The following is a 17,341-nucleotide window of genomic DNA, read 5'->3' as shown; positions in this document are numbered from 1 at the left end:
GGCGCAGTCAAGGCGTTGAGGGGATCCGGTTTGGTGGCTGCAGGATTAGGTCTCTGCTTTTTGCAAATGATGTGGTCCTGATGGCTTCATCTGGCCAGGATCTCCAGCTCTCACTGGATCGGTTCGCAGTCGAGTGTGAAGCCACTGGGATGGGAATCAGCACCTCCAAGTCCGAGTCCATGGGTCTCGCCCGGATAAGGGTGGAGTGCCTTCTCCGGGTTGGGGAGGAGATCTCGCCTCAAGTGGAGGAGTTCAAGTACCTTGGAGTCTTGTTCACGAGTGAGGGAAGAGTGGATGGTGAGATCGACAGGCGGATCGGTGCGGCGTCTTCAGTAATGCGGACGCTGTATCGATCCGTTGTGGTGAAGAAGGAGCTGAGCCGGGAGGAAAAGCTCTCAATTTACCGGTCGATCTACGTTCCCATCCTCACCTACGGTCATGAGCTTTGGGTTATGACCGAAAGGACAAGATCACGGGTACAAGCGGCCCAAATGAGTTTCCTCCGCCGGGTGGCGGGTCTCTCCCTTAGAGATAGGGTGAGAAGCTCTGTCATCCGGGGGGAGCTCAAAGTAAAGCCGCTGCTCCTCCACATCGAGAGGAGCCAGATGAGGTGGTCGGCCTGCGTCGGCGGAATCGACATTGGTTTGTCTTCTCCTACCACCTCGCATAGGCTCGTCGTGGGTTTAAGGACCTTGTCAGGTTCACGGAGGAAACCGGATCAAGCCCCAGGGTGAATTCTGTCCCCAGAAGTGAGTTTTCACCGGTTTTAAAGATCCATAACTTTCTTATTATTTACCACAGGACAACATTACTTATATCGCTGGAATCGTCTTTACAAGACCTGTCTGGTTATACTGGTTTCATGTCAATCAAATATTTTACTCAAAAACCTAGTAATAACTTTCATAACTTTTATGGACAGAATTTCTAGGCGCAGTCAAGGCGTTGAGGGGATCTGGTTTGGTGGCTGCAGGATTAGGTCTCTGCTTTTAGCAAATGATGTGGTCCTGATGGCTTCATCTGGCCAGGATCTCCAGCTCTCACTGGATCGGATCGCAGCCGAGTGTGAAGCCACTGGGATGGGAATCAGCACCTCCAAGTCCGAGTCCATGGGTCTCGCCCGGACAAGGGTGGAGTGCCATCTCTGGGTTGGGGAGGAGATCTTGCCCCAAGTGGAGGAGTTCAAGTACCTCGGAGTCTTGTTCACGAGTGAGGGAAGAGTGGATCGTGAGATCGACAGGCGGATCGGTGCGGCGTCTTCAGTAATGCGGACGCTGTATCGAATCCGTTGTGGTGAAGAAGGAGCTGAGCCGGGAGGAAAAGCTCTCAATTTACCGGTCGATCTACGTTCCCATCCTCACCTACGGTCATGGTCTTTGGGTTATGACCGAAAGGGCAAGATCACGGGTACTGAAATGAGTTTCCTCCGCCGGGTGGTGGGTCTCTCCCTTAGAGATAGGGTAAGAAGCTCTGTCATCCGGGGGGAGCTCAAAGTAAAGCCAATGCTCCTCCACATGGAGAGGAGCCAGATGAGGTGGTTCGGGCATCTGGTCAGGATGCCACTTGAACGCCTCCCTAGGGAGGTGTTTCGGGCACGTCCGACCGGTAGGAGGCCACGGGGAAGACCCAGGACACGTTGGGAAGACTATGTCTCCCGGCTGGCCTGGGAAGGCCTCGGGATCCCCCGGGAGGAGCTGGACCAAGTGGCTGGGGAGAGGGAAGTCTGGGCTTCTCTGCTTAGGCTGGATGGATGGATGGATCTAGTAATAATATAGCACAATATCAAAAGTGCCAATAGTAGACTCAAGGTGGATAAATTCAGCACGGGAGGAAGTTCCCACGCTGCTAGAAGCCCGTGGACATTTGTGGGTGACGTAACAATAACATATTGTGTTAGCGTCATCATGACACAACAGATGTGCGACGCTTCAGCTGGAATGTGGAACAGCTTTCATAACATTTGGATCGGGTTACTGTTAGCGACCCCGAGGATTATGGGAGTTGTCTTCCACAGGACGTGTGCGCTCATAGATTAGCGGGACAATGACAGTAATCCTGTTTCTTCATTACGGCAACTTGGAGGCTATAATATACTTTACCATATACTTAATATATGCTAACTCCTAGCATGCTAACATTATATTACTAGTATTTTAACATTAGCATGCTGACTTTTTAATGACACATTATGTTGACAGTTTTTACGCTTTAGTGGCCGTAAACGCCATGTTTCTGGGTTCTGGTTTAGAATTAGGGTTAGGGTTAGGGTTTGGATTATGAAAACATTAAAATTGTATTTTAGCGTTTGAGTATTTTGTGAAAAGGTTGCACTACTTTTATTTATTTACAGTCTGCTTTACAGACTGTGGATAAGCCTGATTATAGCATAGTTGTTCATTTTCATCTGCTAGCATGCTAGCACGGCAACATTAGCATGCTAACTTTTTTTTTGCCAATTTTACAACCCTACATCTCAGAATCATATAACTTGGTCGTGACATACACTTACTGTTAGCATGTTAAAGTTAATATGCTCGCATGCTAACCTTTTAGCTAATTTTTAGACTTGTTAAGATAATTTCACAGACGTGCAAATATCATATAACTTGGTAGTGACACATGCTAACTGTTAGCATGTTAATGTTAATATACTGGCATGCTAACTTTTTAGCAATTTTTTTGACGTTTTCAACTAATTTTGCAGACGTGCACCTTACAGTCATATAACTTGGTAGTGACGCATGCTAACTGCTAACACACTAACATCAACATGCTAACTTTTCAAAGACATTTTTTGCAAATTTTACACTTTGTCAGCTAATTTCACAGGCGTACACCTCATAGTCATATAACATGGTGCTTGACACAAGTTAACTGTTGCATGCTAACATTAGCGTGCTACCGTTTTTTTTTAATTTTTTTAAACAAATTTCAAACCCTACATCTCTAAATCATATAACTTGGTCATGACATATACTTTGTTAGCATGCCAACGTTAATAGGCTAGCATGCTAACATTATTATGCTAACTTTTTGCTAGCCAATTTTACAACCCTACATCTCAGAATCATATAACTTGTTTGTGACATATACTTACTGTTAGCATGTTAACGTTAATATACTGGCATGCCAACTTTTTAGCAATTTTTTTTTACATTTTCAACTAATTTCGCAGACGTGCACCTTACAGTCATATAACTTGGTAGTGACACATGCTAACTGCTAACACACTAACATTAACATGCTAACTTTTCAAAGACATTTTTTGCAAATTTTACACTTTGTCAGCTAATTTCACAGGCGTACACCTCATAGTCATATAACATAGTGCTTGACACAAGTTAACTGTTAGCATGCTAACATTGGTGTGCTACCTTTTTTTTTTTTTTTGTGCAAATTTCCAACCCTACATCTCTAAATCATATAACTTGGTCATGACATATACTTTTTTAGCATGCCAACGTTAATAGGCTAGCATGCTAACATTATTATGCTAACTTTTTGCTAGCCAATTTTACAACCCTACATCTCAGAATCATATAACTTGGCCGTGACATATACTTACTGTTAGCATGTTAACGTTAATATACTGGCATGCCAACTTTTTAGCAATTTTTTTGACATTTTCAACTAATTTCGCAGACGTGCACCTTACAGTCATGTAACTTGGTAGTGACACATGCTAACTGTTAACACACTAACATTAACATGCTAACTTTTCAAAGACATTTTTTGCAAATTTTACACTTTGTCAGCTAATTTCACAGGCATACACCTCATAGTCATATAACATGGTGCTTGACACAAGCTAACTGTTAGCATGCTAACATTGGTGTGCTACCTTTTTTTTTTTTTTTTTTTTTACAAATTTCCAACCCTACATCTCTAAATCATATAACTTGGTCATGACATATACTTTGTTAGCATGCCAACGTTAATAGGCTAGCATGCTAACATTATTATGATAACTTTTTGCTAGCCAATTTTACAACCCTACATCTCAGAATCATATAACTTGGTCGTGACATATACTTACTGTTAGCATGTTAACGTTAATATACTGGCATGCTAATTTTTTAGCAATTTTTTTGACATTTTCAACTAATTTCGCAGACGTGCACCTTAAAGTCATGTAACTTGGTAGTGACACATGCTAACTGCTAACACACTAACATTAACATGCTAACTTTTCAAAGACATTTTTTGCAAATTTTACACTTTGTCAGCTAATTTCACAGGCGTACACCTCATAGTCATATAACATGGTGCTTGACACAAGTTAACTGTTAGCATGCTAACATTGGCGTGCTACTTTTTTTTTTTAATTTTTTTTTTACAAATGTCTAACCCTACATCTCTAAATCATATAACTTGGTCATGACATATACTTTGTTAGCATGCCAACGTTAATAGGCTAGCATGCTAACATTATTATGCTAACTTTTTGCGAGCCAATTTTACAACCCTACATCTCAGAATCATATAACTTGGTCGTGACATATACTTACTGTTAGCATGTTAACGTTAACATACTGGCATGCTAACTTTTTAGCAATTTTTTTGACGTTTTCAACTAATTTCGGAGACGTGCACCTTAAAGTCATGTAACTTGGTAGTGACACATGCTAACTGCTAACACACTAACATTAACATGCTAACTTTTCAAAGACATTTTCTGCAAATTTTACACTTTGTCAGCTAATTTCACAGGCGTACACCTCATAGTCATATAACATGGTGCTTGAGACAAGTTAACTGTTAGCATGCTAACATTGGCGTGCTACCTTTTTTATTTTATTTTATTTTTTACAAATTTCCAACCTTACATCTCTAAATCATATAACTTGGTCATGACATATACTTTGTTAGCATGCCAACGTTAATAGGCTAGCATGCTAACATTATTATGCTAACTTTTTGCTAGCCAATTTTACAACCCAACATCTCAGAATCATATAACTTGGTCGTGACATATACTTACTGTTAGCATGTTAACGTTAATATACTGGTATGCTAACTTTCTAGCAATTTTTTTGACATTTTCAACTAATTTCGCAGACGTGCACCTTACAGTCATATAACTTGGTAGTGACACATGCTAACTGCTAACACACTAACATCAACATGCTAACTTTTCAAAGACATTTTTTGCAAATTTTACACTTTGTCAGCTAATTTCACAGGCGTACACCTCAGAGTCATATAACATGGTGCTTGACACAAGTTATCTGTTAGCATGCTAACATTGGTGTGCTACCTTTTTTTTTTTTTTTTTTTTTTTTTTTTTACAAATTTCCAACCTTACATCTCTAAATCATATAACTTGGTCATGACATATACTTTGTTAGCATGCCAACGTTAATAGGCTAGCATGCTAACATTATTATGCTAACTTTTTGCTAGCCAATTTTACAACCCTACATCTCAGAATCATATAACTTGGTCGTGACATATACTTACTGTTAGCATGTTAACGTTAATATACTGGCATGCCAACTTTTTAGCAATTTTTTTTTACATTTTCAACTAATTTTGCAGATGTGCACCTTACAGTCATATAACTTGGTAGTGACACATGCTAACTGCTAACACACTAACATTAACATGCTAACTTTTCAAAGACATTTTTTGCAAATTTTACACTTTGTCAGCTAATTTCACAGGCGTACACCTCATAGTCATATAACATAGTGCTTGACACAAGTTAACTGTTAGCATGCTAACATTGGTGTGCTACCTTTTTTTTTTTTTTTGTGCAAATTTCCAACCCTACATCTCTAAATCATATAACTTGGTCATGACATATACTTTTTTAGCATGCCAACGTTAATAGGCTAGCATGCTAACATTATTATGCTAACTTTTTGCTAGCCAATTTTACAACCCTACATCTCAGAATCATATAACTTGGCCGTGACATATACTTACTGTTAGCATGTTAACGTTAATATACTGGCATGCCAACTTTTTAGCAATTTTTTTGACATTTTCAACTAATTTCGCAGACGTGCACCTTACAGTCATGTAACTTGGTAGTGACACATGCTAACTGTTAACACACTAACATTAACATGCTAACTTTTCAAAGACATTTTTTGCAAATTTTACACTTTGTCAGCTAATTTCACAGGCATACACCTCATAGTCATATAACATGGTGCTTGACACAAGCTAACTGTTAGCATGCTAACATTGGTGTGCTACCTTTTTTTTTTTTTTTTTTTTTACAAATTTCCAACCCTACATCTCTAAATCATATAACTTGGTCATGACATATACTTTGTTAGCATGCCAACGTTAATAGGCTAGCATGCTAACATTATTATGATAACTTTTTGCTAGCCAATTTTACAACCCTACATCTCAGAATCATATAACTTGGTCGTGACATATACTTACTGTTAGCATGTTAACGTTAATATACTGGCATGCTAATTTTTTAGCAATTTTTTTGACATTTTCAACTAATTTCGCAGACGTGCACCTTAAAGTCATGTAACTTGGTAGTGACACATGCTAACTGCTAACACACTTACATTAACATGCTAACTTTTCAAAGACATTTTTTGCAAATTTTACACTTTGTCAGCTAATTTCACAGGCGTACACCTCATAGTCATATAACATGGTGCTTGACACAAGTTAACTGTTAGCATGCTAACATTGGCGTGCTACTTTTTTTTTTTTAATTTTTTTTTACAAATGTCTAACCCTACATCTCTAAATCATATAACTTGGTCATGACATATACTTTGTTAGCATGCCAACGTTAATAGGCTAGCATGCTAACATTATTATGCTAACTTTTTGCGAGCCAATTTTACAACCCTACATCTCAGAATCATATAACTTGGTCGTGACATATACTTACTGTTAGCATGTTAACGTTAACATACTGGCATGCTAACTTTTTAGCAATTTTTTTGACGTTTTCAACTAATTTCGGAGACGTGCACCTTAAAGTCATGTAACTTGGTAGTGACACATGCTAACTGCTAACACACTAACATTAACATGCTAACTTTTCAAAGACATTTTCTGCAAATTTTACACTTTGTCAGCTAATTTCACAGGCGTACACCTCATAGTCATATAACATGGTGCTTGAGACAAGTTAACTGTTAGCATGCTAACATTGGCGTGCTACCTTTTTTATTTTATTTTATTTTTTACAAATTTCCAACCTTACATCTCTAAATCATATAACTTGGTCATGACATATACTTTGTTAGCATGCCAACGTTAATAGGCTAGCATGCTAACATTATTATGCTAACTTTTTGCTAGCCAATTTTACAACCCAACATCTCAGAATCATATAACTTGGTCGTGACATATACTTACTGTTAGCATGTTAACGTTAATATACTGGTATGCTAACTTTCTAGCAATTTTTTTGACATTTTCAACTAATTTCGCAGACGTGCACCTTACAGTCATATAACTTGGTAGTGACACATGCTAACTGCTAACACACTAACATCAACATGCTAACTTTTCAAAGACATTTTTTGCAAATTTTACACTTTGTCAGCTAATTTCACAGGCGTACACCTCAGAGTCATATAACATGGTGCTTGACACAAGTTATCTGTTAGCATGCTAACATTGGTGTGCTACCTTTTTTTTTTTTTTTTTTTTTTTTTTTTTACAAATTTCCAACCTTACATCTCTAAATCATATAACTTGGTCATGACATATACTTTGTTAGCATGCCAACGTTAATAGGCTAGCATGCTAACATTATTATGCTAACTTTTTGCTAGCCAATTTTACAACCCTACATCTCAGAATCATATAACTTGGTCGTGACATATACTTACTGTTAGCATGTTAACGTTAATATACTGGCATGCCAACTTTTTAGCAATTTTTTTTTACATTTTCAACTAATTTTGCAGATGTGCACCTTACAGTCATATAACTTGGTAGTGACACATGCTAACTGCTAACACACTAACATTAACATGCTAACTTTTCAAAGACATTTTTTGCAAATTTTACACTTTGTCAGCTAATTTCACAGGCGTACACCTCATAGTCATATAACATAGTGCTTGACACAAGTTAACTGTTAGCATGCTAACATTGGTGTGCTACCTTTTTTTTTTTTTTTGTGCAAATTTCCAACCCTACATCTCTAAATCATATAACTTGGTCATGACATATACTTTTTTAGCATGCCAACGTTAATAGGCTAGCATGCTAACATTATTATGCTAACTTTTTGCTAGCCAATTTTACAACCCTACATCTCAGAATCATATAACTTGGCCGTGACATATACTTACTGTTAGCATGTTAACGTTAATATACTGGCATGCCAACTTTTTAGCAATTTTTTTGACATTTTCAACTAATTTCGCAGACGTGCACCTTACAGTCATGTAACTTGGTAGTGACACATGCTAACTGTTAACACACTAACATTAACATGCTAACTTTTCAAAGACATTTTTTGCAAATTTTACACTTTGTCAGCTAATTTCACAGGCATACACCTCATAGTCATATAACATGGTGCTTGACACAAGCTAACTGTTAGCATGCTAACATTGGTGTGCTACCTTTTTTTTTTTTTTTTTTTTTACAAATTTCCAACCCTACATCTCTAAATCATATAACTTGGTCATGACATATACTTTGTTAGCATGCCAACGTTAATAGGCTAGCATGCTAACATTATTATGATAACTTTTTGCTAGCCAATTTTACAACCCTACATCTCAGAATCATATAACTTGGTCGTGACATATACTTACTGTTAGCATGTTAACGTTAATATACTGGCATGCTAATTTTTTAGCAATTTTTTTGACATTTTCAACTAATTTCGCAGACGTGCACCTTAAAGTCATGTAACTTGGTAGTGACACATGCTAACTGCTAACACACTAACATTAACATGCTAACTTTTCAAAGACATTTTTTGCAAATTTTACACTTTGTCAGCTAATTTCACAGGCGTACACCTCATAGTCATATAACATGGTGCTTGACACAAGTTAACTGTTAGCATGCTAACATTGGCGTGCTACTTTTTTTTTTTAAATTTTTTTTTACAAATGTCTAACCCTACATCTCTAAATCATATAACTTGGTCATGACATATACTTTGTTAGCATGCCAACGTTAATAGGCTAGCATGCTAACATTATTATGCTAACTTTTTGCGAGCCAATTTTACAACCCTACATCTCAGAATCATATAACTTGGTCGTGACATATACTTACTGTTAGCATGTTAACGTTAACATACTGGCATGCTAACTTTTTAGCAATTTTTTTGACGTTTTCAACTAATTTCGGAGACGTGCACCTTAAAGTCATGTAACTTGGTAGTGACACATGCTAACTGCTAACACACTAACATTAACATGCTAACTTTTCAAAGACATTTTCTGCAAATTTTACACTTTGTCAGCTAATTTCACAGGCGTACACCTCATAGTCATATAACATGGTGCTTGAGACAAGTTAACTGTTAGCATGCTAACATTGGCGTGCTACCTTTTTTATTTTATTTTATTTTTTACAAATTTCCAACCTTACATCTCTAAATCATATAACTTGGTCATGACATATACTTTGTTAGCATGCCAACGTTAATAGGCTAGCATGCTAACATTATTATGCTAACTTTTTGCTAGCCAATTTTACAACCCAACATCTCAGAATCATATAACTTGGTCGTGACATATACTTACTGTTAGCATGTTAACGTTAATATACTGGTATGCTAACTTTCTAGCAATTTTTTTGACATTTTCAACTAATTTCGCAGACGTGCACCTTACAGTCATATAACTTGGTAGTGACACATGCTAACTGCTAACACACTAACATCAACATGCTAACTTTTCAAAGACATTTTTTTGCAAATTTTACACTTTGTCAGCTAATTTCACAGGCGTACACCTCAGAGTCATATAACATGGTGCTTGACACAAGTTATCTGTTAGCATGCTAACATTGGTGTGCTACCTTTTTTTTTTTTTTTTTTTTTTTTTTTTACAAATTTCCAACCTTACATCTCTAAATCATATAACTTGGTCATGACATATACTTTGTTAGCATGCCAACGTTAATAGGCTAGCATGCTAACATTATTATGCTAACTTTTTGCTAGCCAATTTTACAACCCTACATCTCAGAATCATATAACTTGGTCGTGACATATACTTACTGTTAGCATGTTAACGTTAATATACTGGCATGCTAACTTTTTAGCAATTTTTTTTGACATTTTCAACTAATTTCGCAGACGTGCACCTTACAGTCATATAACTTGGTAGTGACACATGCTAACTGCTAACACACTAACATTAACATGCTAACTTTTCAAAGACATTTTTTGCAAATTTTACACTGTCAGCTAATTTCACAGGCGTACACCTCATAGTCATATAACATGGTGCTTGACACAAGTTAATTGTTAGCATGCTAACATTGGTGTGCTACCTTTTTTTTTTTTTTTTTTTTACAAATTTCCAACCCTACATCTCTAAATCATATAACTTGGTCATGACATATACTTACTGTTAGCATGCCAACGTTAATAGGCTATTATGCTAACATTATTATGCTAACTTTTTGCTAGCCAATTTTACAACCCTACATCTCAGGATCATATAACTTGGTCGTGACATATACTTACTGTTAGCATGTTAACGTTAATATACTGGCATGCTAACTTTTTAGCAATTTTTTTTGACGTTTTCAACTAATTTCGGAGACGTGCACCTTGAAGTCATGTAACTTGGTAGTGACACATGCTAATTGTTAACCTACTAACATTAACATGCTAACTTTTCAAAGAAAATTTTAGCAAATTTGACACTTTTTCAGCTTATTTCAAAGGCGTACACCTCAGAGTCATATAACATGGTACTTGACACAAGTTAACTGTTAGCATGCTAACATTGGCGTGCTAACTTTTTTTTTTTTTTTAAACAAATTTACAACCCTACATCTCAGAATCATATAACTTGGTCGTGACATATACTTACTGTTAGCATGTTAACTTTAATATACTGGCGTGCTAAGCTTTTAGCAATTTTTTTGACGTTTTCAACTAATTTCGCAGACGTGCACCTTAGCGTTGTATGACTTGGCCTCTGCTAACATTAGCATGCTAACATTATATTGCTAGTATTTCAACATTAGCCTGCTAACATTTTTTTTTAAGCAAATTTCGCAGCCGTACACCTTTGGGTCATATAACTTGGTACGTGACACATGCTAACTGTTAGCATACTAACGTTACCATGTTAGCATGCTAATATTAGCTTGTGAACTTTTTTTGTCGCATGACTTGGTACTTGACATATGTTAACTTTTCTAGCTAACTATACGCTTTTCCGTACATCTTAGAGTCATATAACTTGGTACGTAACACATGCTAACTGTTACTAGGCTAACATTAGCATGCTAACATTATTTTTAAGCTAGTTTTACACTCATTCAGCTAATTTCCCGGCCGTCCACCTTAGCGTTGTATGACCTGGCCTCTGCTAACATTAGCATGCTACCTTTTTTTTTGGGCTAACTTTGCAACTGTCATGACTCCATTTCACAAAGTACAAGTACCAATAAAAAACAGTCAAGTTACTCACCAGTATCTCAGTACTCGGGTAGTTTTGTCACTAAATAGTGAATACTCCCTTTTACTGAAGTATTTGGATGACTACTTATTAGTCATATTACTCCCTTTTTACATCTTTACTACAATAGTTATCTGCCCTTCATGTTCAACCACTGGGAACATTTTGTATCCTGAAGTGTTCCTCGCTCCGACTATTTGCTTGGAAGAAAATTCCTGGATAATGTGAAGCAGCTGTGATGATGTAACTTTGACTTGCAACAGGAGACAGAACTTCCCGTGAACTCTGGGAAGGTAGTACTCATCCAGTGGGAAGGTAGTACTCATCAAGTGGGAAGGTAGTACTCATCCAGTGGGAAGGTAGTACTCATCCAGTGGGAAGGCAGTACTTATCAAGTGGGAAGGTAGTACTCATCAAATGGGAAGGTAGTACTCATCAAGTGGGAAGGTAGTACTCATCAAGTGGGAAGGTAGTACTCATCAAATGGGAAGGTAGTACTCATCCAGTGGGAAGGCAGTACTCATCAAGTGGGAAGGCAGTACTTATCAAGTGGGAAGGTAGTACTCATCAAGTGGGAAGGTAGTACTCATCAAGTGGGAAGGTAGTACTCATCAAGTGGGAAGGTAGTACTCATCCAGTGGGAAGGCAGTACTCATCAAGTGGGAAGGTAGTACTCATCAAGTGGGAAGGCAGTACTCATCAAGTGGGAAGGCAGTACTTATCAAGTGGGAAGGTAGTACTCATCAAGTGGGAAGGTAGTACTTATCAAGTGGGAAGGTAGTACTCATCAAGTGGGAAGGTAGTACTCATCCAGTGGGAAGGCAGTACTTATCAAGTGGGAAGGTAGTACTCATCCAGTGGGAAGGCAGTACTTATCAAGTGGGAAGGTAGTACTCATCAAGTGGGAAGGCAGTACTCATCCAGTGGGAAGGCAGTACTTATCAAGTGGGAAGGCAGTACTCATCCAGTGGGAAGGCAGTACTTATCAAGTGGGAAGGTAGTACTCATCCAATGGGAAGGCAGTACTCATCAAGTGGGAAGGTAGTACTCATCCAGTGGGAAGGCAGTACTCATCAAGTGGGAAGGTAGTACTCATCAAGTGGGAAGGCAGTACTCATCAAGTGGGAAGGCAGTACTCATCAAGTGGGAAGGTAGTACTCATCAAGTGGGAAGGCAGTACTCATCAAGTGGGAAGGTAGTACTCATCCAGTGGGAAGGTAGTACTCATCAAGTGGGAAGGTAGTACTCATCCAGTGGGAAGGCAGTACTTATCAAGTGGGAAGGCAGTACTCATCAAGTGGGAAGGTAGTACTCATCAAGTGGGAAGGCAGTACTCATCAAGTGGGAAGGTAGTACTCATCAAGTGGGAAGGCAGTACTCATCCAGTGGGAAGGTAGTACTCATCAAGTGGGAAGGTAGTACTCATCAAGTGGGAAGGTAGTACTCATCCAGTGGGAAGGTAGTACTCATCCAGTGGGAAGGCAGTACTTATCCAGTGGGAAGGCAGTACTTATCAAGTGGGAAGGTAGTACTTATCAAGTGGGAAGGTAGTACTCATCCAGTGGGAAGGCAGTACTTATCAAGTGGGAAGGTAGTACTCATCCAGTGGGAAGGTAGTACTCATCAAGTGGGAAGGTAGTACTCATCAAGTGGGAAGGTAGTACTCATCCAGTGGGAAGGCAGTACTTATCAAGTGGGAAGGTAGTACTCATCAAGTGGGAAGGTAGTACTCATCCAGTGGGAAGGCAGTACTCATCCAGTGGGAAGGTAGTACTCATCAAGTGGGAAGGTAGTACTCATCAAGTGGGAAGGTAGTACTCATCCAGTGGGAAGGTAGTACTCATCAAGTGGGAAGGTAGTACTCATCAAGTGGGAAGGTAGTACTCATCCAGTGGGAAGGCAGTACTCATCAAGTGGGAAGGTAGTACTCATCAAGTGGGAAGGCAGTACTCATCAAGTGGGAAGGTAGTACTCATCCAGTGGGAAGGTAGTACTCATCCAGTGGGAAGGCAGTACTTATCAAGTGGGAAGGCAGTACTCATCCAGTGGGAAGGCAGTACTTATCAAGTGGGAAGGTAGTACTCATCAAGTGGGAAGGCAGTACTCATCAAGTGGGAAGGCAGTACTTATCAAGTGGGAAGGTAGTACTCATCAAGTGGGAAGGTAGTACTCATCAAGTGGGAAGGTAGTACTCATCAAGTGGGAAGGTAGTACTCATCAAGTGGGAAGGTAGTACTCATCCAGTGGGAAGGCAGTACTCATCAAGTGGGAAGGTAGTACTCATCAAGTGGGAAGGCAGTACTCATCAAGTGGGAAGGCAGTACTTATCAAGTGGGAAGGTAGTACTCATCCAGTGGGAAGGTAGTACTCATCCAGTGGGAAGGCAGTACTTATCAAGTGGGGAGGTAGTACTCATCAAGTGGGAAGGTAGTACTCATCAAGTGGGAAGGCAGTACTCATCAAGTGGGAAGGTAGTACTCATCAAGTGGGAAGGTAGTACTCATCAAGTGGGAAGGTAGTACTCATCAAGTGGGAAGGCAGTACTCATCAAGTGGGAAGGCAGTACTCATCCAGTGGGAAGGTAGTACTCATCCAGTGGGAAGGCAGTACTTATCAAGTGGGAAGGTGGTACTCATCAAGTGGGAAGATAGTACTCATCCAGTGGGAAGGTAGTACTCATCAAGTGGGAAGATAGTACTCATCCAGTGGGAAGGTAGTACTCATCAAGTGGGAAGGTAGTACTCATCAAGTGGGAAGGTAGTACTCATCCAGTGGGAAGGCAGTACTCATCAAGTGGGAAGGTAGTACTCATCCAGTGGGAAGGTAGTACTCATCCAGTGGGAAGGCAGTACTTATCAAGTGGGAAGGTAGTACTCATCCAGTGGGAAGGCAGTACTTATCAAGTGGGAAGGTAGTACTCATCAAGTGGGAAGGCAGTACTCATCAAGTGGGAAGGTAGTACTCATCCAGTGGGAAGGCAGTACTTATCAAGTGGGAAGGCAGTACTCATCAAGTGGGAAGGTAGTACTCATCCAGTGGGAAGGCAGTACGTATCAAGTGGGAAGGTAGTACTCATCAAGTGGGAAGGCAGTACTCATCAAGTGGGAAGGCAGTACTCATCAAGTGGGAAGGTAGTACTCATCAAGTGGGAAGGTAGTACTCATCAAGTGGGAAGGAAGTACTCATCAAGTGGGAAGGTAGTACTCATCAAGTGGGAAGGTAGTACTCATCCAGTGGGAAGGTAGTACTCATCAAGTGGGAAGGAAGTACTCATCAAGTGGGAAGGTAGTACTCATCCAGTGGGAAGGTAGTACTCATCAAGTGGGAAGGTAGTACTAATCCAGTGGGAAGGCAGTACTTATCAAGTGGGGAGGTAGTACTCATCCAGTGGGAAGGTAGTACTCATCCAGTGGGAAGGCAGTACTCATCAAGTGGGAAGGCAGTACTTATCAAGTGGGAAGGTAGTACTCATCAAGTGGGAAGGCAGTACTCATCAAGTGGGAAGGTAGTACTCATCAAGTGGGAAGGTAGTACTCATCCAGTGGGAAGGTAGTACTCATCAAGTGGGAAGGTAGTACTCATCAAGTGGGAAGGTAGTACTCATCAAGTGGGAAGGTAGTACTCATCCAGTGGGAAGGTAGTACTCATCAAGTGGGAAGGTAGTACTCATCAAGTGGGAAGGTAGTACTCATCAAGTGGGGAGGTAGTACTCATCCAGTGGGAAGGCAGTACTCATCCAGTGGGAAGGCAGTACTCATCAAGTGGGAAGGCAATAATATATACAAGGTAGATGTAATTAGATACGATATACTGATTATGGTCTATTCAGGTGTACTGGAGAGGAGGCTACGCCGGATAGTCAAACGGAGGAACAGTGCGGTTTTGGTCCTGGTCGTGGAACTGTGGACCAGCTCTATACTCTCGGCAGGGTCCCTGAGGGTGCATGGGAGTTTGCCCAACCAGTCTCCATGTGCTTTGTGGACTTGGAGGAGGCATTCGACCGTGTGCGCAGAGAGTATGGGGATTGGGGCGGTCCGCTCCTTTTACGATCAGTGCCAGAGCTTGGTCCGCATTGCCGGCGGTAAGTCGGACCCGTTTCCAGTGACGGTTGGACTCCGCCAAGGCTGCCCTTTGTCACAGATTCTGTTCATAACTTTTATGGACAGAATTTCTAGGTGCAGTCAGGGCGGGTTTGGTGGCTGCAGGATTAGGTCCTCGCTGTCATCGCCCCGAGATGGAGAGAACAGTGGAAGTTAGCAGAACCATCTAGGCTGCACCACTACATACGTCTCCGGCCAGGAACTGCCCCGGAAGCAGTGGACAACCCTCAACCGCTTGAGGATAGTCAAACGGAGGAACAGTGTGGTTTTGGTCCTGGTCGTGGAACTGTGGACCAGCTCTATACTCTCGGCAGGGTCCCTGAGGGTGCATGGGAGTTTTGCCCAACCAGTCTCCATGTGCTTTGTGGACTTGGAGAAGGCATTCGACCGTGTGCGCAGAGAGTATGGGGATTGGGGCGGTCCGCTCCCCGTACGATCAGTGCCAGAGCTTGGTCCGCATTGCCGGCAGTAAGTCGGACCCGTTTCCAGTGACGGTTGGACTCCGCCAAGGCTGCCCTTTGTCACAGATTCTGTTCATAACTTTTATGGACAGAATTTCTAGGTGCAGTCAGGGCGGGTTTGGTGGCTGCAGGATTAGGTCCTCGCTGTCATCGCCCCGAGATGGAGAGAACAGTGGAAGTTAGCAGAACCATCTAGGCTGCACCACTACATACGTCTCCGGCCAGGAACTGCCCCGGAAGCAGTGGACAACCCTCAACCGCTTGAGGATAGTCAAACGGAGGAACAGTGTGGTTTTGGTCCTGGTCGTGGAACTGTGGACCAGCTCTATACTCTCGGCAGGGTCCCTGAGGGTGCATGGGAGTTTGCCCAACCAGTCTCCATGTGCTTTGTGGACTTGGAGAAGGCATTCGACCATGTGTGCAGAGAGTATGGGGATTGGGGCGGTCCGCTCCCTGTACGATCAGTGCCAGAGCTTGGTCCGCGTTGCCGGCAGTAAGTCGGACCCGTTTCCAGTGACGGTTGGACTCCGCCAAGGCTGCCCTTTGTCACAGATTCTGTTCATAAATTTTATGGACAGAATTTCTAGGTGCAGTCAGGGCGGGTTTGGTGGCTGCAGGATTAGGTCCTCGCTGGCATCGCCCCAGGCAAACATCAGACGAGAAGCAGCCACACTGGCCCTCTCCCGAAAGGCACAGACCAGCGAATCCAACCTTCTCCATAAGATCGTCACAGAAACACCGCGACGCGTGCGCCTAAAGTCAAGGCGCCCCTTTGCCATGCAAGCCCACGAGCTGCTCAGCACAACATCAGCTGATACTTCCAAGGCCGCCTGGGTCCAAACGAGATGGAGAGAACAGTGGAAGTTAGCAGAACCATCTAGGCTGCACCACTACATACGTCTCCGGCCAGGAACTGCCCCGGAAGCAGTGGACAACCCTCAACCGCTTGAGGACCGGCGTCGGACGCTACGGAGCAGCGATGTGGGGACTCAGTCCAGACAGTAAAGCACACAGTCACTAGTTGCCCCAAACACCGGCCACCGAATGGCGAACAAGGTCTGATTGACCTGGACGATGACACGTTGACCTGGCTCGCCTCAACAGAGCTGAAAGTCTAAAGACACACGACAGAAGAAGAAGGTCTCTGCTTTTTTGCAGATGTTGTGGTCCTGATGGC

This window comes from Nerophis lumbriciformis, linkage group LG33, assembly GCF_033978685.3.
Source record: "Nerophis lumbriciformis linkage group LG33, RoL_Nlum_v2.1, whole genome shotgun sequence".
In the NCBI taxonomy this organism is placed as follows: domain Eukaryota; kingdom Metazoa; phylum Chordata; class Actinopteri; order Syngnathiformes; family Syngnathidae; genus Nerophis; species Nerophis lumbriciformis.
The sequence above is the reverse complement of the archived record's forward strand: the minus strand, read 5'-3'. Positions refer to the sequence as shown.